The 22,489-nt window shown below is 38.5% G+C and overlaps 1 long non-coding RNA gene across 10 annotated transcripts in view; it reads left to right on the forward strand.

Annotated features, from left to right (window-relative positions):
- Window positions 1-22,489, forward strand: part of LOC138850057 (uncharacterized) — a 1,261,171-nt gene that overhangs the window by 211,388 nt on the left and 1,027,294 nt on the right. Inside the window, exon 5 of one of the 10 annotated variants that reach the window (XR_016235505.1) lies at window positions 12,890-13,176. The exons of the other annotated variants lie outside the window; for them this stretch is intronic. This is a non-coding gene — a long non-coding RNA (uncharacterized LOC138850057). Of the gene's footprint in view, window positions 1-12,889; window positions 13,177-22,489 lie in introns of those variants that run through there. 10 annotated transcript variants of the gene reach the window in all.

A 22,489-nucleotide genomic window follows, 5' to 3' on the forward strand; every position in this document is an offset into this window, starting at 1 on the left:
TGGTGACCCAAGGACTTGGGTCACAACCACTCATGTGGGAATTTGGACTGAATTATAGGCTTCTGGCTTCAGCCTGTTAAAAACATTTGTCTATTCAAACAAGTGCAAATAAATAAATGAAAACTATATAGCACAGATTTTGAATAACAGTATCTTAGCACTTTTGCCTTTCACCTACCTTAACACCCTTCACCCCAACATGTTCTTCTGTGCATGTGATTCAAATGGGCCTGCTCGGTGCAGCCCCTGTATCACAATGCCCTGTAGAATGCTTCTTTTTTTTGGACTAGAGTGAATATTTCAGAGGTGTGCATGTGAAGAGAACAGAATCATCCAGGATTCTCCCTAAGATCAAGGTATTTTGGTTTTTGTTTTAAGATTTATTTATTTATTTGAAAGAGAGAAGAAGGACAGAGAAAGAACACTCTTCTATCCACAGGTTAACTCCCCAGATGTGCACAAAAGCCAGGGCTGGGCCAGGCTCAAGCCACAATCCAGGAACTTTTTCTAGGTCTTCCATATGGGTGTAGGGGCCCAAGCACTTGAGATATTCTGAGCTGCTTTTCCAGGCCATTAGCAAGGAGCTGGATTGGAGGTGGAGTAGCTGGGGATTGAATTGGCACCAATATGGAATGCTGGCATTGCAGGAGGCAGCTTTACCTGTTATGCCACAATGCCAGCCCCCAGATGTTTTCTTTCTAGCAGGGTAACTTAATCCAGCTCTCCTGCTTGTAGATCACCTCTTTAGAGAATATGTTCTATCAGATGCAAGAGAGGTTTTGGGAAAAGAAAAGTCTGTTAGATGAGGTCCACATCCTGTATCCTACTGTGTCTGAAATAGTCCTAATTTTCAGCTATAGAGGGTAAATGGGATCTTACCTCATGTGTTTTTGTGTATATTTGTATTGTATCTAAAAATTCCATTGATTTTGATAAATGCTCTTTAATTTGTTTATTAAAACTTTTATGATCATCTTGGTCACAATTTTATATTACTTCTCTGAGTGGTCACAACATATCAGTATTTTAAGAATTTTTCTTTATTTTTTTGAATGAGCAATTTTAGCTTTTGTTTTGTCCATTCACAATCCCAGCAGATCCTAACTTTTCAGACAACACAGACTAAATCTTATTCTGTTTTGCACTCATTTATGCTAATGAATACAAAGGATATCTGTCCAATAAATTTATTTTACTAGTATAAAATACATGTCTGGGCATTGTAGATACATAGTAGATACTGAGGTTAATGGAACCTTGGGATGACTACCCACATTCTTTTTTAATTAATTAATTAATTAATTTGAAAGTCAGAGTTAGAGTAGGAGAAAGAGTGAGTGAGGGAGGTCTTTCATCCACGGGTTCACTCCACAATTGGCTGTAATGGCTGGAGCTGCACTGATCTGAAGCCAGGAGCCAGGAGCTTCCTCCTGGTCTTCTCATGCTGGTACAGGGGCCCAAGGACTTGGTCTATCCTCTACTGCTTTCTCAGGCCATAGCAGAGCGCAGGATCGGAAGTAGAGCAGCTGGGTCACCAATCCGAAGCCAGGAACTTCTTCTGTGTCTTCCACGTGGGTGCAGGGGCCCGAGGACTTGGGCCATCCTCTACTGCTTTCCCAGGCCACAGCAGAGAGCTGAATGGGAAGGGGAGCAGCTGGGACCAGAACCTGCGTCCATATGGGATGCCGGCGCTTCAGGCCAGGGCTTTAACATGCTGTGTCACAGCACCGGCCCCAAGGACTAACCATACTCTCAAAGTCATTCTGTGATATAGGACAATGGCAGATGGTAGGGATTGCATGAAGTAGATGACTTTAATATGGGCTAGAGTAATAGCAGGAAAATAAGAGTTTTATATTTAATGAGTGCCCATTATGTTCAAAGCACACACAACTGAGAGCTTGGTATTCACTATTCCATGGAATCCACAAAATATCCACAAGAAACTGCATGTTTTTTATTATTTTTAGAAGACTTATTTTATTCATTTTGAAAGGGAAATATATATATTTAGAGAGATCTTATGTCCACTAGGTCACTCCCTAAGTGACCGTAACAGCTAGTAATGGGCCAGATGGAAGCCGGGAGCTTCTTCCAGGTCTCCCATGTGGGTGCAGGGGCTCAAGTATGTGGGTCATCTTCCACTGCTTTCCCAGGAGCATTAGGAGGAAGCTGGATCAGAAGGAGAGCAGCAGGGACTGGAACCTCTATGGGATGTTAGTAGCAGCTTTACCAGCTATGTAACAAGGCCAGATGCTCACATTTTATTATTAGGAAATGCTTATGCTTAGGTTGTCCTGAAACAGTATGGCTGATGGATGAATTCTACTTGAAGTCAAAGAGGGAAAGTTCAGTCTGTGGACTGGTGCTGGGTGAGATCATCCATAGAAACAAGACAGAGCCAAAACTAGAAGGACTCTGAATTCAGAATCCTGTGAAGTAATACGTGAGAAACATCACCACAGGCAACTCATGTCTTTGATTGTGAATGTGTTGTAATTGTTGAGCTAATTTGTTGTTATCACTGTGGAACTCACAGATAGTCTTGGGGGCTTAAAATAAATATTAAAAAATTGAACATCTATTCATGAAGTTAACAAGGAAGAGAATAGAGCATTGGCCAGGGCCTTCCTCAATAGTCCTCATTCTGTTCCACCAACCCAGGTGCAGTAAGTGTTAAAAAGCAGTTCTACAGGGTATGGCAGCTCAGTAGAAATGAGATGTATTTAGAGATTTAGAAGGACACCGTTTTATAAATGAATGTCAAGAGAAGCCTCAGATTTTAACAAAAACAGATACATAGAATGGAGATTATTGGCGGCAGGAAAACAAAAACTTCAGTATTAGAAATGCATGGACTGAGAGATGGCTGAGGAAAGAGGTAAAACAGATCAAGAAAACATTGCAGGAAAGAAAATTGGAGACTATGATTCTGTAGGTTACTGCTCTCCGGAAACCACATCTGTGGCTGTAAATCATGAGTCCTGTGTGAAGAATGATACCCCTTTTGATTCTTTTTTTTTTTTTTTTTTACATCATAAAGGGTCCTGTAATTGATGATAATATAGACATAGGATTAAATATTCAGTTTAGAAACTGCCTTTGACTGTTGTTCCTCATCTGCAAATCTATCATGTTAGACACAAGAAGGGAGAAAATATGAATTAAATTTTTAATTAAGAGTTGGTCTTGGGGATAAGATCATATGTGCTGAAATGTAGACTACAGGTGTAGGCATGGGGAATTTATTTTCATATTGTTTTCTTTATATTATTTCAAGATAGTTGAAAAATCAAATATGAGATGGCACTCTCACTTATTTGGCAAAATACTTCTTAAACAAAAAGGTTCTAATCACCATGAGTTATTATTGTTGCTGTAATTCTTTTATTATGTAGTAGAAAAATTAAGACTTGTTTTTTTTTTTTTTTAAACTTTTATTTAATGCATATAAATTTCCAAAGTACGACTTATGGATTACAATGGCTTCCCCCCCATACCGTCCCTCCCACCCACAACCCTCCCCTTTCCCACTCCCTCTCCCCTTCCATTCACATCAAGATTCATTTTTGATTATCTTAATATACAGAAGATCAGCTTAGTATACATCAAGTATGGATTTCAACAGTTTGCTCCCACACAGAAACATAAAGTGAAAAATAATAGATGATTTTTTTTTAAATGATGATGAAATCAGAGCAGACCTATTGTCATGTTTAATCCCAGTGAGAGTCAAGTTGGGAATTGATAATTTCTTTTTTTTTTTTTTTTTTTTTTTTACAGAGGATCAGTTTAGTATGCATTAAGTAAGGATTTCAACAGTTTGCACCCCCATAGAAACACAAAGTGAAATATATTGTTTGAGTACTCGTTATAGCATTAAATCTCAATGTACAGCACATTAAGGATAGAGATCCTACATGAGGAGTAAGTGCACAGTGACTCCTGTTGTTGACTTTACCAATTGACACTCCTGTCTATGGCATCAGTAATCTCCCTATGCTCCAGTCATGAGTTTCCAAGGCTATGGAAGCCCTCTGAGTTCTCCGACTCTTATCTTGTTTAGACAAGGTCATAGTCAAAGTGGAGGTTCTCTCCTCCCTTCAGAGAAAGGTACCTCCTTCTTTGATGACCTGTTCTTTCCACTGGGATCTCACTCGCAGAGATCTTTTGCCAGAGTGTCTTGGCTTTCCATGCCTGAAATACTCTCATGAGCTTTTCAGCCAGCTCCGAATGCCTTTAGGGCTGATTCTGAGGCCAGAGTGCTATTTAGGACATCTGCCATTCTATGAGTCTGCTGAGTATCTCACTTCCCATGTTGGATCACTCTCCCCTTTATTTACTCCATCGGTTAGCGTTAGCAGGTACTAGACTTGTCTATGTGCTCCCTTTGACTCCCAGTCCCTCCACCATGACCAACTGTGAACTGAAACTGATCACCTGGAACAGTGAGATGGCATTGGTACATGCCACCTTGATGGGATTGAATTGGAATCCCCTGGTATGCTTCCAACTCCACCACTTGGGGCAAGTCAGCCTGAGCATGTCCCAAATTATACATCTCTTCCCTCTCCCATTCCCACCACCATGTTCAACAGGGATCACATTTCAGTTAATTTTCAACACTTAAGAATAACTGTGCATCAATTACAGATCTAAACCAGTCATATTAAGTAGAACAGATAAAAAAACTACTAAGAGGGATAATGTATTAAGTTGTTCATTAACAGTCAGGGCTATGCTGATCAAGCCACCGTTTCCCATAGTGTCCACCTCACTCCAACAGGTTTCCCTCTTGGTGTTCAGTCAGTCATCACCGATCAGGGAGAACATATGGTATTTGTCCCTTTGGGACTGGCTTATTTCACTCAGCATGATGTGTTCCAGATTCCTCCATTTTGTTGCAAATGACTGGATTTCGTTGTTTCTTACTGCAGTATAGTATTCTAAAGAGTACATATCCCATAATTTCTTTATCCAGTCTATCGTTGATGGGCATTTAGGTTGGTTCCAGGTCTTAGCTATTGTGAATTGAGCTGCAATAAACATTAGGGTGCAGACCTCTTTTTTGTTTGCCAATTTAAATTCCTTTGGGTAAATTCCAAGGAGTGGGATGGCTGGGTCGAACGGTAGGGTTATCTTCAGGTTTCTGAGGAATCTCCAGACTGACTTCCATAGTGGCTTGACCAGTTTGCATTCCCACCAACAGTGGGTTAGTGTCCCTTTTTCCCCACATCCTGGCCAGCATCTGTTGTTGGTAGATTTCTGCATGTGAGCCATTCTAACCGGGGTGAGGTGAAACCTCATTGTGGTTTTGATTTGCATTTCCCTGATTGCTAGTGATCTTGAACATTTTTTCATGTGCCTGTTGGCCATTTGGATTTCCTCTTTTGAAAAATGTCTATTGAGGTCCTTGGCCCATCTCTTAAGTGGGTTGTTGGTTTTGTTTTTGTGGAGTTTCCTGATCTCTTTGTAGATTCTGGTTATTAACCCTTTATCTGTTGCATAGTTTGCAAATATTTTTTCCCATTCTGTCGGTTGTCTCTTCACTCTCCTGACTGTTTCTTTTGCAGTACAGAAACTTCTCAATTTGATGCAATCCCAATAGTTGATTTTGGCTTTGACTGCCTGTGCCTCCCGGGTCTTGTCCAGAAACTCTTTGCCTGTGCCAATATCTTGAAGGGTTTCTCCAATGTTCTCTAATAACTTGATGGTGTCAGGTCGTAGATTTAGGTCTTTAATCCATGTTGAGTGGATTTTTGTGTAAGGTGTAAGGTAGGGGTCTTGCTTCATGATTCTGCACGTGGAAATCCAATTTTCCCAGCACCATTTATTGAATAGACTGTCCTTGCTCCAGGAATTAGTTTTAGATCCTTGATCAAATATAAGTTGGCTGTAGATGTTTGGGTTGATTTCTGGTGTTTCAATTCTGTTCCATTGGTCTATCCATCTGTTTCTGTACCAGTACCATGCTGTTTTGATTACAACTGCCCTGTAGTATGTCCTGAAATCTGGTATTGTGATGCCTCCGGCTTTGTTTTTGTTGTACAAGATTGCTTTAGCTATTCGAGGTCTCTTGTGCCTCCATATAAATTTCAGCACCATTTTTTCCAGATCTGAGAAGAAGGTCTTCAGTATCTTGATTGGTATTGCATTGAATCTGTAAATTGCTTTTGGGAGAATGGACATTTTGATGATATTGATTCTTCCAATCCATGAGCATGGAAGATTTTTCCATTTCTTGGTATCCTCTTCTATTTCTTTCTTTAAGGTTTTGTAATTTTCATCGTAGAGATCTTTAACGTCCTTGGTTAAGTTTATTCCAAGGTATTTGATTGTTTTTGTAGCTATTGTGAATGGGATTGATCTTAGAAGTTCTTCCTCAGCCATGGCATTGTCTGTGTATACAAAGGCTGTTGATTTTTGTGCATTGATTTTATACCCTGCTACTTTGCCAAACTCTTCTATGAGTTCCAATAGTCTCTTAGTAGAGTTCTTTGGGTCCCCTAAATACAGAATCATGTCATCTGCAAAGAGGGATAGTTTGAGTTCTTCCTTCCCAATTTGTATCCCTTTAATTTCTTTTTCTTGCCTAATAGCTCTGGCTAGAACCTCCAGAACTATATTGAATAGCAGTGGTGAGAGTGGGCATCCCTGTCTGGTTCCAGATCTCAGTGGAAATGCTTCCAACTTTTCCCCATTCAATAGGATGTTGGCTGTGGGTTTTTCATAGATTGCTTTGATTGTATTGAGGAATGTTCCTTCCAAACCCAGTTTGCTTAGAGTTTTCATCATGAACGGGTGTTGTATTTTATCAAATGCTTTCTCAGCATCTATTGAGATAATCATATGGTTTTTCTTCTGCAGTCTGTTAATGTGGTGTATCACATTGATTGTCTTGCGCACATTAAACCATCCCTGCATACCAGGGATAAATCCCACTTGGTCTGGGTGGATGATCTTTCTGATGTGTTGTTGCATTCTATTGGCCAGAATTTTATTGAGGATTTTTGCATCTATGTTCATCAGGGATATTGGTCTGTAATTCTCTTTCAATGCTGCATCTTTTTCTGGCTTAGGAATTAAGGTGATGCTGGCTTCATAGAAAGAATTTGGGAGGACTCCCTCTTCTTCGATTGTTCTGAATAGTTTGAGAAGAATTGGAGTTAGTTCTTCTTTAAACGTCTGGTAGAATTCAGCAGTGAATCCATCTGGTCCTGGGCTTTTCTTTGTTGGGAGGGCCTTTATTACTGTTTCAATTTCTGTCTCAGTTACGGGTCTGTTTAGGTTTTCAATGTCTTCCTGGTTCAATTTAGGTAGGTTGCATGTGTCCAGGAATTGATCCATTTCTGATAGGTTTCCCTGTTTGCTGGCATACAAGTCCTTGTAGTAATTTCTGATGATTCTTTTTATTTCTGTGGTGTCTGTTGTTACGTTTCCTTTTTCATCTCTGATTTTATTGATTTGGGTCTTTTCTCTTCTTTTTTTAGTTAGTTGGGCCAATGGGGTGTCAATTTTGTTTATTTTTTCAAAAAACCAGCTCCTCGTTTGGCTGATTTTTTGTAATGTTTTTCTTGATTCAATCCTGTTGATTTCTTCTCTGATTTTAATTATTTCTCTTCTCCTACTAGATTTGGGTCTGGTTTGCTGTAGGTTTTCTAGATCCTTGAGGTGAATAGAAAGCTCATCTATTTGGTGTCTTTCCAATTTCTTGATGTAGGCACCTATTGATATAAACTTTCCTCTTAACACTGCTTTTGCTGCGTCCCATAAGTTTTGGTATGTTGTGCTGTTATCCTCATTTACTTCCAGATCCGTTTCTAATTAGAGAAACTTCAAAAACTATGAAGCAGAGCTGTACACTGAAAACTGGAAAAACACAAAAGACTGTGTAGCCTGGTATTAAATAAAGTATACCACACTAACGATGAGAAAACAAACACTCAGGTATTTGTCAGTGATTTACTCGGGTCAGTTTTCTTTGGGTTTCATCATTATATAACATGGGTCATCATTTTTCCAGCTTTCAATATTTATTGAATTTCTTGGTCACGTACTTGTTGCAAAACCAATGCCAAATTTCCACTTGTATATTTAAAACTTATGGCAGTACTTCACTTTTAGATACCAATTTATGTATCAGTTATCTTTAAATTGGTGATGAAATAGAAAAGACCTCTCAATTTTGAATAGCTTAAAACCACAATGATTGATTTATGGGCTGCTTATCAAATAAGAGGGAGACCTCTAAATGTTCCTGGAATACACATATAAACAAAAAACTACCTGTAAATCTCCAAATATTCTGCATCAGAATTAGCTTATCTTGTAATCCATTTTTCTACAGACTTGGAACTCTTCTGGTATATTGCACATTGGCTCTGACTGTTTTTCCAGTTGATCAGTTTATTCCCCCCGTTCCTGCTCAGAAAGCATCTGCTTAGCTGGGAGTGATGGGAGAAAATGCTGGCAAAACCTGCAGTGGTTTTCAAAGCTCCTAAGATGAGGCAGTATCTTTTCTTTTTTTTTTTTTTTTTTTGGTTTTACTCATAGTTCCTTAACCAAAGAAAGTGACTTACCTAACCTTATTGTTGATGGCCTTCAGAAGTAAAAAGCTTTTACTAGCTTAATAAATTGCAGAATCATCATCAGAATTAACCAGCCAGACCTTGATATTACTGCCTGCAGTAGGCAGAATTTTGAATTGGCCCCGTATATTGCCCACACGTTGTGAATAATCCTAAAGATTATGATGTAATGGATTTTTCTCTCATATATGGGTCTTACTATATAGTATTATGTCATTAGAACAATTTATTTTATAAGAGGAACATCATCCAAGTGAGTCCAAACATTTTGAATAAAATTTTTAAATTTGAGTCAGGAGGTCATAGATAGAGGAAGTCAGAGATAAAAGGCACAACAGAATTTTATGGGAAAAATCCTCAGTTGCTGGTTGAGAAATGGAAAGGACCTCGTGACAGGACATGTTTGTGGTGTCAAGGAGTTATGAGAAACTGTTGAATAACAGTCAGCAAGGAAATGAACATCTTGGTCCTACAACTACAGAAATCAAAGCTCATTCCTACAACCACAAATAATCCATTTAAGAGGCTCATTTTTCAGAACTGTTGGAAGAGAAGGCAACCTGGCTAATGACTCAGTTTCAGCCCTGTGTTATCCTGAACATATCATAGAACCCAGTCACTCCAGTCCTATAGTTCTGACATCCAGAATAATAAATATGTATACTGTGAAGACAATAACAATACAGCGATTTGTTATACAGCATTAGAAAACTGAAGTCATATTACTCCATTGTTTCCTAATTTTAAGACTTCAAACCAGATTTTGCAAGGCTTAGTTTTCTCAAGCTTACGAATAAAATATCTACTTCTTATACAAAGTAGAAAATGGAGAATTGATTGTAAACAAAGTGCTACAAACAAGTAATGGATTGACCCTCCACCTGTGGCACTGGCACACCGGGTTCTAGTCCCAGTCGGGGCACCAGGTTCTGTCCCGGTTGCCCCTCTTCCGGGCCAGCTCTCTGCTGTGACCCGGGAGTACAGTGGAGGATGGCCCAAGTGCTTGGGCCCTGCACCCACATGGAAGACCAGGAGAAGCACCTGGCTCCTGGCTTCACATCAGCGCAGTGCACTGGCCGCAGTGTGCCAGCCGCAGCAGCCATTGGAGGGTGAACCAACGGAAAAAGGAAGACCTTTATCTTTGTCTCTCTCTCTCACTTTCCACTCAGCCTGTCAAAAAAAAAAAAAAAAAAAAAAAAAACAGTAATGGATTGACATTATAATATAAAAGATAGCAGTTTAGCCCTTTCAATGTATAAAACTTTGAGATGTAAGACTATTTCTTTTCCTGTACTGTCTCACCAAATTCAGAGAAAACAGTCATGGATAAGAGAAAGCAAATAAGCATCAGCACAAGACAGAAAATATTTCAGTTTCAACTCTGCTACTGGAAAAGCTACAAGATATTGAGTACTAAACTGAATCTCTTGAACCTCCCTTTGTTTAACCATAAATGCATTTGATAATAAGGAAGATTCCATTGTTGAAGATTATATATATATATATTTACATATATAAAATTTCCAATGTAGGCACATATAAAACATCTAGTATTCTTAACATTTATAATAGTTAGTGAACACTTTGTGTGCAATGTCAAAAGTATCCACAGAGTAGCTTTATGCACATTCCTTTTCTGCCTTGTCTTGGGCCAGGTCAGATTATCTCCTGATAGAAACTCAACATGGTTGGGCCGGCGCTGCAGCTCAATAGGCTAATCCTCCACCTGCGGCACCGGCACCCCAAGTTCTAGTCCTGGTTGGGGCACCGGATTCTGTCCCGGTTGCCCCTATTCCATTCCAGCTCTCTGCTGTGGCCTGGGAGTGCAGTGGAGGATGGCCCAAGTGCTTGGGCCCTGCACCCCATGGGCGACCAGGAGAAGCACCTGGCTCCTGGCTTCGGATCAGTGCGGTGTGCTGGCTGTAGCGGCCATTGGAGGGTGAACCAACGGCAAAGGAAGACCTTTCTCTCCGTCTCTCTCACTGTCCACTCTGCCTGTCAAAAAACAAAAAAAAAAAAGAAAAACTCAACATGGAATACAGAAGACTGTCAATCTGAACATATTGTCTTCAGGTTTAATCAGGATGAAAACATTCCCTACTCATCACATCCTCAGCTTTCAATTATGCGCTTTACATTAAAGTTCAGTGAGCATCACAGATAAGCTCTCCTGATTAAAATCATTAAAGAATTCTTTATCTGTAGTTCAATGGCATCTTGCCTACAGATTTATTAGACTGCTTTTTTGGTACATTGCCTATTTTGGGGAGAAAACCTTCTACCAGGATAAAGATTAAGCATGATTGCCAATTGCACATACGGAGTCTGATGCTTTCCTATTACTAAAAGGAATCTGTGGAGTCTGCTTCTCAGGAATGGGAAGAAATTTCAGAAAATGCTGAAAGTCAGCCCTGGCTAACTGAGTCAGGCCAGATGATACATTTGTTTTACAAATGAAGGCACCAGAAATTTGGGTGTTGTGTTGCGAATTTTAACTAGGTTGTAGTTTGACCTCCACTGTCTGGATTCTTGCTGTTCTGCCACAAGATCTATAATGGTTTTCTCTAGAGATTTCTCCCATTCGTAATATCTTCATAGATAAGAAACCTCACTCTCTTGATATGTGTTTATGAAATAGATAACTTAATAGGCAATCAAATATTTATTGGGGTGAAGGAATTTGCCAGGCACTAAAAAAGAAACTGACATATCCAAGAATAAAATTCTTGTCAGGATGGAAACAACAGTTTGGTTGAGCCAAGAAATATTTTCATGAAATTATGAATAACAATATAAAGAAATATAGCAATTCCTCATACTGCTTACATGAAAATGAACTGGAGATTCTTCTAAACAGTTTATTTTGATAATTACATCAAGATAGGATAAAAATCAGTCAGATGATAGTGGAAAAAATAAAACCCAAATACAAGACCTTAAAATGTACAAGTATTCAACAAGAAATGACCAAATGATTGAGTGAATGCATAAAGCAGATATTTGAAGAAATAACAGAATTAGCAGAGGTGATTGGGAAAGGTAACGATGGAGCTATGAATAAGCGGTTAGCTGGATTCATGGCTAGCGTAGGAAATGGTGTGGAAATTCTATGGCAATCATAATGTTAATACAGAGGGTCCTTTAAATGTCTTTTTATTTCCAAAGTTATTGTCAAAGTGGAGAGTCAGGAAGCATGGAACATTTATTTTAAGCATTCGTACATGTAATCCTCCTTTTTCTGGGGAAAAATTCAAAGAAAATAGTGAAGCCTATGTGATGATATGTAGTCATATTAAAATATATTTTTCAAAGCTGCATGAATGTAAGAATGATATGTTGTAGTGCAAATTAAGAGTATCATCATTTGTTTGGGATGAATGGCAGATGTATGTAATTGCCAGGAAGGTAATTCCTGTAACACTTATATAATAGGAGTTCATTATTTGAAGTAGACACTTGTGAGGTATGTGTTTGGCTTGGAGGTTAAGATGCTGTCTGAGATGACTACATCCTATGTTGGCACACCTGAATTCCCACCCTTAGTTCTTTCTCTTTTTAGTTTCATGCTGTTGTACACTCTTGGAGGCAACGAGTGATAGCTCAAGCCATTGCTAACCATGTGGGAGATTAGGACTGAGTTCCTGGTTCGTGGCTTCAGCCTGGCCTAGTCCTGGCTGTTGTAAACATTTAGAGAGGGAACCAGAGGTGGAAGGTCAGTCTTTGCCTTTTAAATTAAAAAAAAAAAAACCTTAAAACTAAAATAAGTAAACCAAAATAGACATTCCTAAAAGTGTTTTCCCCCAATCTATCACTTGACTCCAAAGTTTCTCAAACATTTTAAACTGAAGCAACAGCAACCAAGCACTTCCTTCACAAACGCATACTGATGAAGAACCTCTGAAGGAGTTTTTAGTTGTACATTTACATTGTACATTTTGCCCGAATACAATGGTACATCCTGAAAAGCAATTTGCATTAAGAGTTCTAATGTATCATAAATAATGCATTATTGGTGGACTTGTAAAATCTTCATTGTATATTTTGTATGGGCATGATAACTTAATCGTAAAAACAGCACACTCATGTAAAACAAAGAACAGGTTCCAGTAACAATCATCTTGAGTTTACCATCATCCCATCACACAGACTTATTTACTGTTAATCATTGTTTTATCCTGTTTATGTGTGCATGTATTCATTAAGTGATAGTGAATACTAAACTGAATCTCTTGATATTTTATTCATATTCAAGCACTTTTCTTCTTCCCAAACTTACTGATACACATTGGGTATTTTTCTAGAACTGTTTTTGTCCTTCACCAAGAACAGAGACTTGGACAAGGCTATGAAGTGAGAAGACTCATTACTCTGTTATGAATTACTCTAAATCAGATTGGCTCAAAAACAAATGGCTAGTTCATGTTCAACTGCTGTTGTGAATCCCAATGACAGTTGGCTGTGTTTGCAGGAAATTCAGTACTGCCTCTGTGAAAACTGTGTGTCCCAATCAATTCTAAATCTTGTTAATGGTGTTATTGGTTGCATTATTATAAGCTTCTGCTCAATTATTACGAAAAATTAATAGGCTTATTGTGATGGTCTTACTATTAAAATGATCTAATGCCATTGTTGCTAACAGAAGACTAGCCAACACCTTATTTTGGAGTTTCCTAATGGGAAAATTGTTGAGACTTAGAAAACCATTACCTCACTTCTCTGAAAGAAATTATCCTGAAAAACCAGTTTCCTCTTCTTGTAGATAAAGTCTAGCACATGGATGTGGTATAGTCATTAAAGATAAACCCATTTTAAAATATTGCTGAAACTAAAGGTATTTTGTGTACATACTGCATTATTGAAAACATTAGATAAGAATGACAAATTAGCATTAGTATCTTTGTGGTTTACAAGGTGTTTTTGTATGATTTTCAAATTTAATGAAAATAGTTTGTGAAACTATGAGCTAGATGTCAATGTTCCTCTTTTTATAAAGATGTATTTATTTATTTGAAAGGTAGAGTTACAGAGAGTAGAGGAGAGACAGACAGAGAGAGAGAAAGAGAGAGAGAGATCTCCCATCTGCTGGCTCACTCCCCAAATGGGCACAATGACTTCGGCTGGGCCAGGGTGAAGCCAGGAGCTTCTTCTAGGTCTCCTATGTGGGTGGCAGGAACCCAGAGACTTGGGCCATATTCTACTGCTTTCTCAGGTGCATTACCAGAGAGCTGGATCAGAAGTGGAGAAGCTGGGACTCGAACTGGTACCCAAATTGGATGCACCTCTGCAGACAAGTGGCTTAACCCACTGCAGCACAGCACTGGCCCCCAGTGTTCCTCTTGGAAGATTCAAGAATCATTATTTGATTGATTTGTGAAACATTTATTGAACATGTAAATTGTTCTAGACTTCTTATTAAGTGAATTAATCCAGTAGTCTTTAACCCTGGTATGTTATAATCACCTAGAGAGCTTTAAAAAAAAAAAATCTGTTGCTATAACACATACAAGTTTAAACCCTCTGGGGTCAGAATTCTGGCACTTATAATTTATTCAAGTTTTCCAGGCAGTTCTATTGTGTCAAAATGTTGAGAATCAATAGTTTCCAACAGAAATGCTTAATATAAAGATAAACAACATGGTGGCAATAGTTAAATAATAAGTTTGAACTTAAGAAATTTAGTTTGATGTAATTGGAAGTACAGAGTGAATTGAACATGAAAGTGTAGGATCATACTTGGTAAAATATGCATGGTTTGCTTTACACTGTTATTAATATCAGGAAAAATATACAATTAGGTCAATGGATAAATAACTCAGTGTAGGCAAGCTACCTTGATCTCTGCCTACTATTGGGGAGAAAGCAAAACAAAGAATGCTAAATATGAAAAGTCATGAAGGCTATGTTTCATTGTGTATTTCCTTATACAGTTAGTTCAGAAGCCAGTGTGTATCAAAGAGAACCAATACGCATTTTCTTTCCGTGAGTCAACCCACTCATACAACTGCTAAAATGTTTTGACTCACCCCCTATCTCTATGCATGTCGACCTGCTGTCCGCAGGCAATGAAACCACCCCATACTGTCATTGTGAAGTAACCATTATCACATACCTCTAAAAAACTAGTGATTTTCTTGTCTTCACTACTTTTTTATTGGAAGATTTAATGTCTTTGGGATTTTGATATATTAAATGCTTTATTTTGGTTGTGACTGATGGTGATAGGAAGGTAAGTTCACAATGACAAATAGATAGTTCTACAGAAAAGAGTGAGAAGCAAAGAGGGAAGGACGAACGGAAAGTTTTGAAGACTGGAGAGCAATACATGTGGATAAAGTGAACCATAATCCCTTTTTTTGTTCACAATTCACAGTTCATCTCTCTTCCTTCAAACTAGATCAACCTCTATTGCAGCCCAAAAAACTGCACAAATGTAACTCTGTCAGGATTTCCCTCTCTATTTCCCCTTTCTATTTCTCTACTTATCCTGCGTCATTTCTTGAATCTGCTCTCTCATTATTACTTTAAGAACTTTGCATTTGTTATCCTCTCTGCCTAGACCAGTGTTTTCCAACTGCAAGGGATTCTTTCCATGTTTAGCAACACCTGCAGAACTTTTTTATTATTATCACCAGGAAGATGTAGTACTCAGAGGTAGAGACTAGAAATGGTGTCCAACATCTTACAGTGCCTAAGATAGCTCTACGTAACTAGGAATTACTTATCCCCAAATTTCAGTAGTGTTGGGATTGGTGTATCCTTATCTGTACTATGATCTTTTCTCAGCTATTTTCTTCCTCTGCCCTCCTTATTTAATAGGGCAGAGGTCTGGTGCAGCGGTTATATCCCCACTTGGTGTGTCTGAATCCCATATTAGACTGCCTCGTCTGATTTCTGGTTATTTTGCTGACCATTCAGCCTTCTGCTAAGAGGCACCATGGAGGAGCTACAGATGATGGCTCAAATATTTGGATAATTGCCATGCATGTGGCTGAGCTGCACTGGGTTCCTGACTCTTGGCTTTAGCCCTGGATGTTGCAAAAAGTTGGAGAGTGAACCAGCAGTTAGAAGATCTATCTCCATCTATTCTGACATTCTATCTTTTAAATAAAACGAAGATAAATAATAATAAATAATAAATAAATAAATAAATAATAGATGACCTTAAACGTCATCTATAGTAGGAGATATTTCCATATTGCTTTATATGCAATTATATCCTGTATTACACTGCCTCTAAACCCTTAAGATGCTTATTTTTATTTTATGATATTTAGCAACATATTGTTATTTATATAAAAATAGACAGATGCATGAGTCAAAAAAAGCTGACATTAAGTGCCCAGTAAGTTCTAATATAAATAATAATTTCAGTAATTTTAAATGTGATGAAAACTATACTGTGCTCTTTAGGATTGAGAAAATAAAAACAAATTTTCTGGACTGTACCAAGAAAAATGATGTTTCTTGAAGAGGTTGAGGAATTTACCCATATCGTACAACTATTACTTGATGGAACTAGACATCTGGTGGTTAGAGTTCTTATTTGAAGTCTTTCTGTTGAGTTGGGTTGGAGCTGGGAACAGGATGATAAAGAACACTGTAGGGTACTCTAAAAAGTAAAAGAAATAAATAGAGAAAAAGTGGAGACAGAAAGCATACATTCAAAATAAAAATATTCTTAAAGAACAAACAGTTTCCTGCCCTCTAGGGCGTAGCATTTAGCTCATCTGTAAGAAGCACAAACTACTAGTATTGTTCAAAATGTAAAGTAGCAAGGTCATTTGACACAACTACAGTAAAGCAATCATAACACTTAAACCATAAAATGCTTTGCTGTAAAACACAGCCCACATTCGACAACACCACTAAGTATCCTCCCTGGACTAATTATTTTTAAAAGTCAGACAGAAAACCGTTATGATTTTAGGCACTCTTGTCAACATAGGAGTGAATAAAAGCACACTTCTGCCAACCAGAGGATGCAGTTTAAGGAGGCTGGCATTCTCTTGCTTTTTATTTTTCCTAGCTTGATAATGTTTTCATCATGCTACCAAGCAGGAGACTGCAGTCTATCAGCACATGGCAGTGCTAAGTGGAATAGCTGCTCTGTAATGGATGGTATTTTAGATACTAAGCGATGTACAGATGTGCTTTCTTATCAGAGTCCCAAAAGAAGAGGGCAGGGTTATATTTTCCCAGGCTGTCACCAAAAAAAAAAAAAGTGACAAGTTTTAACAACATAAAGTGACCTCATAGATTTATTCAACTGTAGCTAAATCTAATTGGTAGTGCTTTTGAAAGAAATCTCAGTTGAGTTGTTAAAAGGGATCTGGATAATTTTGGACCTACCTAAATGAATTAATTTAAAAGTATCTAAGTCCAAAAGAACAGAGTTTTATGGGAACAGGCACCCTTTAATAAGAATAAATGCACTGAGTGTTGCACACACTAAAAAGAAGGGTATTAAGTGGGTTCAAGGTATGAAAGGTCCTGGTGGTTTTGAATAAAGGCTTTCCCATTTAATAATTTTGGACTTGAGCTGTTTCAATTTATTCTTGTCTCTATTTTCTTATCTGATGTTATGTAGATAGTAGTGATGCCAGTCTCATGAGAAGTGGATGAGGAATCAACCTATATGTTGCATTTAATATTAGAGCTGGCACTTCGTAAGCATTCATTACGTGAAATGATGATTGCTATTGACGAATTCATCCTACTACCTTGTAAGTATCTGAAACAATATAGTACACACCATAGACTTGGTATCCTTATCTATGGATTTTCTTTTATTTTTCTTCTCTTTAAAAACATGATCATTTAAACTATCATTACTGGCCACACATAACCTGATTAAACCAATGTGTTTTGCAGAATTAACTCAGAATTCCTTCATTTATCCACAATAGAATATCATTCTTCTTTAAACTTTGCTACACATTTACGCTGAGAATAGGGATCTTTCTTTACAAATTATGATGGTTTTTTTTTTTCCCACCATATACACGGATTCCTCCCCCTCTCCTATCGACATACAAAAGAGAGACCTCAAAAATACACAACGGCTTTTTCTTTTCCTCTGTCAGACGTAAGTTTTGAAGACTTCACAATTTATTGGTGGTCAGGTGGGAAAAGACCGTTTTCCAAAATGCAAACGTTTCTAAAAAGACCAGTGCCTCCTCTGGCAGCCCCAGCTTCAAATGATCTGCCCGCTGAGAGCATCTCAGTTTGATACACTCCGTTTCATAAAAGCTGATTCAGGCTTTAGACTCCTACAGGGTCTTCATAAAGTGGATATAAAATAATAATAAAAAATAAGGCAAAAGCTGAAAGATTTAATCTAAAGAACATTTATTTGTGATCTCACCTTTCTCATTTTAGGAGCAACATGTGGATTTTCTTTTTTCTGAAATATGTCTTGTTTACTTCAATACATTTTCTTCTCAAAGACTCCAAGGAGGAATGACTGGTGCTTAGTGTGCTATTTATAATTACCAGTCTGTGTAATCAAATAAAACATTTAGAATGGAACTTTCAGACAAAAAATGCAGGTATTTTGTTGTTGAGATGTGCAGGTGGTTTAGGATAATCTTCTACTCACAAATGTGTTTTGACTACTGAAGTCATAATGATGGTGCTCTTCTGAAACACTGTCTTTTCTGATTAAAAAAAAAAACAGATTAGAGTGGTGTTTGTTGATACCATATCTCTTGGCAGCAAGTTTAGTACAAACTTCCAAAAATGACCATAATCAGATGTAGAATGTATTTGACTGGGGAATAAGGTTTCCTGATTTGTAAATTTGCATGAATTCAGTGCAAGAGTGCTCCTTAAAGGGGAGGAGAGGATGGGGACGGGGACATATGAATTAGTTTGCTCAACATCATACCAGTTGCAGGAATTTGGTCTAACAGGACATGACAAGGAAGCTGAGATTTTCATGGTGGGCATGGATATTGTGCTTCATGTGGAAAGGTATATTTTCCGTGTAGCCAAAATTTCAGAATTAGAGCTGTATATTTTTTTATTTGACAGGTAAAGTTATAGACAGAGACGGCAAAGAGAAAGGTCTTCCTTCCATTGGTTCATTCCTCAAATGGCTGCTATGCCGGTGCTGCACCGATCTGAAGCCAGGAGCCAGGTGCTTCTTCCTGGTCTCCCATGCGGGTGCAGGGACCCAAGCACTTGGGCCATCCTCCACTGCCTTCCCGGGCCACAGCAGAGAGCTGGACTGGAAGAGGAGCAACTGGGACTAGAACCAGGTGCCTATACGCGATGCCTGCACTGCAGGCGGAGGATTAACCAAGTGAGCCACGGCACTGGCCCCGGCTCCATTTTTTTTTTTTTTAATATTTATTTACTTATTTGAAAGGCAGAATTAGAGGCAGAGAGAGAGAGAGACAGACAGAGACAGAAAGAGAGAGAGAGACCTTCCATCCACTGGTTCGTTCCCCAGGTGAGCTCAGTGGCCGGAGCTGTGCCAGTCTGAAGCCAGGAGCTTCTTTTGGGTCTCCCATGCAGGTAAAGAGGCCCAAGGACTTGAGCTATCTTCCATTGCATTTTCCCAGCCAAAACAGCAAGCTGGATCAGAAGTGGAGTAGCTGGGACTTGAACTGGTGCCCATATGTGATGCCGGCACTGCAGGTGGCAGCTTTAGCCACTACACCACAGTGCTGGCCCCTAGAGTTGCATATTTTTAAGAAAAGATTTATTTTATTTATTTGAATGACAGAGTTACAGAGAGAGGTAGAGACAGAGAGAGAGGTCTTCCATTTGCAGGTCTACTCTCCAGATGGCCACAATGGCCAGAGCTGCGCTGATCCCAAGCCAGGAGCCAGGAGCTTCCTCCAGGTCTCCCAGGTGGTACAGGGGCCCAAGGACTTGGGCTATCTTCTACTGCTTTCCCAGGCCATAGCAGAGAGCTGGATCAGAAGAGGAACAGCCGGGACTAGAACCAGTGCCCATATGGGATGCTGGTGCCATAGGCAGAGCATTTAACCTGCTGCGCCACAGCACCAGCCCCTAGACTTGCATATTTTTAAATCAATTAATCATCTTCCCTAGTCTCACATAAAACTCTGGCTTACTGCCTCAATTTTTGTGTGCATCTGCTGATTTTGTAGAGCCATTACTACTGTTGTTAACTACACACAAGTTTCTTATGTTCTGCAGTAAATTTTATCTGCCTTAGCTTTCATGATTTTTCCCACCTCGGTCTTACAAATAAAAATGGATGTATTTCCTTTTATGCTTTATTTCCTATTTCCATGTTTGAAATTGCCATGCACAAGATTATTTTCCACATGGTAAGTAATCTAGAAATTCAGAAACATCATAATCCAAATATTTAGTATTTGAAACTGTAGCATTTTTTAAAAAAATCCAAACTTTACATCAACTTAATATTTTGTGCTTATTATTTGCTAGTCACTTGAATATATGTTTAATTCCAATGCCATTACTCCTGTACTCTGCCTTTTTCTTCTGTTTTTTTGGTTTTATCGTTTTCTCTCCCACGTAACAAATATCCTGAGCATTATAATGTATTAATACATTGAATTCCTGTTAGATTCACTTTCATTGTCACTGACATTTATTTCTTAATGTATTTTTTCAACTTAAAAATGTTAATGGAGCATGCCAGTTTCTGTATTTTAAGAAAACTTAATATGCATTTTCATATTTTATTCCTATAAACTTTCTTGGTTATTTTAATGATGATGTTAATTAAACATAAAAATTCTTGTCAGAAAGTGTTACATATTTTCAACATTAAACCTTTGTCTCAAAAAGAAATAGGTGGGACCAGCGCTGTGGCATACCAGGTAAAGCTAACACCTGCAGTGCCAGCATCCCATATGGGCACTGGTTCAAGTCCTGGGTGCTCCACTTCTATGCTATGGCCTGGGAAAGCAGTGGAAGACGGCTCAAGTCCTTGGGCCCCTGCACCCACATGGGAGATTCGGAAGAAGCTCCTGGTTTCAAATTGATGCAGCTCCAGTTGATGTGGACAACTGGGGAGTGAACCAGTGGATGGAAGATCTTTCTCTCTCTCTCTTCCTCCCTCTCTCTCTCCCCCTCCCTTCCTCCCCCCTCCTTCTCTCCCTCTCCCTCCCTCTCTCCCCTTGTTCTCTCTCTCTCTCTCTCTCTCTCTCTTTCTCTGCCTTTCCTTCTCTTTAACTCTTTCAAAGAAATCAATCTTTAAAAAAAGAGGTATGTGTTTCTCTGTGCCCTATATTTTGGTAGAATTGTAACATTTAATTCATGTGAGTAATTTTTGTTTTTATTTTTTGGGGGGAGGAATGTAATTATATGTGATAGCTTTATAGTGCTAAAAAATCTGTAAAAGTTTGTGAAAATATTCTTTGACTCTGCATCTATACAGCTAGGAATTCACCTTGTATAAATATTTTCTAAAGTACTTGAAGTTGTTTGTACAGTTATATCAACTGAGGCAATATTTAATGATATTAAAAGTTGAAAACTATTTACATGTGTTTCAAATAGGAACTGTTTAAACACAATATAGTTCAGAATTCCATAACATAGAACATGTCACAATGAAAAAAGTTTAGATTTCTGTACACTGAAATGGAGACTCTCCCAGGCTATATTATTAAATGGAAAAATAGAAAGTGTAGAACTATATGTTGAGTCAATTCACATGTGCATAAATTTTAGAGGCTAAACTACCCTGCAATACTCTCAATCATTTAAAAGTTACTGTACTAAAAGAATATGTAATGACTTATTTCATAAGCATTCTTTCTAGTTCAGACATTGGTCTAAGTGCTTTTCATATAATGCCTCCTCTAACTGATGTTACGTTTCAGTGTGGTAGGTCATGGTCCTACCCTCAGACAAGGAAGCTGAGTCTCTGATGAGATGATGAATGTACTGCAGAACATGTGTCTGTTCATCATCTAAAGAACAAAGAATAAAACTATGGAAGATTAACTGCGAAATAAATACTTCAAAGTCTTGCAAGCACTTCCTTTAAGAAGTGCCAGTCTTTGGGGATAAGACTGAAAAAATGCTATCAGGTATCTTGTTCTTTTCCTGTTGTCATGTGTTTCCTCTGTTATCTGTGAGGGTACTTCAAAAACTTCATAGGAAATGAATATTAGATAATAAAACACATGATTTTCAAAATCTTTGGCACCAGAATAAACTTACTTTAGTTCCATTTCTCATATCTTTGTGAATATAATATTCTTTTGTTGTTGTTGTTTTTAAAGGAAATTTTATTTAAGGTTAATTTAAGATTTATTACAAAGTTCTTGTATGCTACACTACCCAGTGAAATTGCAAACATTGAAAAAATATGCAAACTAAGTAATCAAAACAGGTACAGTGGGCCGGCGCCGCAGCTCACTAGGCTAATCCTCCGCCTAGCGGCGCCAGCACGCCGGGTTCTAGTCCAGGTCGGGGTGCCTGATTCTGTCCCGGTTGCCCCTCTTCCAGTCCAGCTCTCTGCTGTGGCCAGGGAGTGCAGTGGAGGATGGCCCAGGAGCTTGGGCCCTGCACCCCATGGGAGACCAGGAAAAGCACCTGGCTCCTGGCTCCTGCCATTGAATCAGTGCGGTGCGCCGGCCGCAGCGCGCTGGCCGCGGTGGCCATTGGAGGGTGAACCAATGGCAAAGGAAGACCTTTCTCTCTGTCTCTCTCTCTCACTGTCCACTCTGCTTGTCAAAAAATTAAAAAAAATAAAAAAAAAACAGGTACAGTTCTAAAAACCACATTATAAATTTCATTTAGATTTCCTTAGTTTTTCCACTAATGAACATTTTTCTGTTCCATGAATGGCACCACATTACATTAATCTTCATATCTCTTTTTTATTAATATAAAGAAAACAGATTTGATGCATTCCATAGGTACAGTTCCAAGACAACCACACTTTC

Source organism: Oryctolagus cuniculus, chromosome 6 (genome assembly GCF_051225735.1).
Source record: "Oryctolagus cuniculus isolate XC-2025 breed Fujian yellow rabbit chromosome 6, ASM5122573v1, whole genome shotgun sequence".
Classification (NCBI taxonomy): domain Eukaryota; kingdom Metazoa; phylum Chordata; class Mammalia; order Lagomorpha; family Leporidae; genus Oryctolagus; species Oryctolagus cuniculus.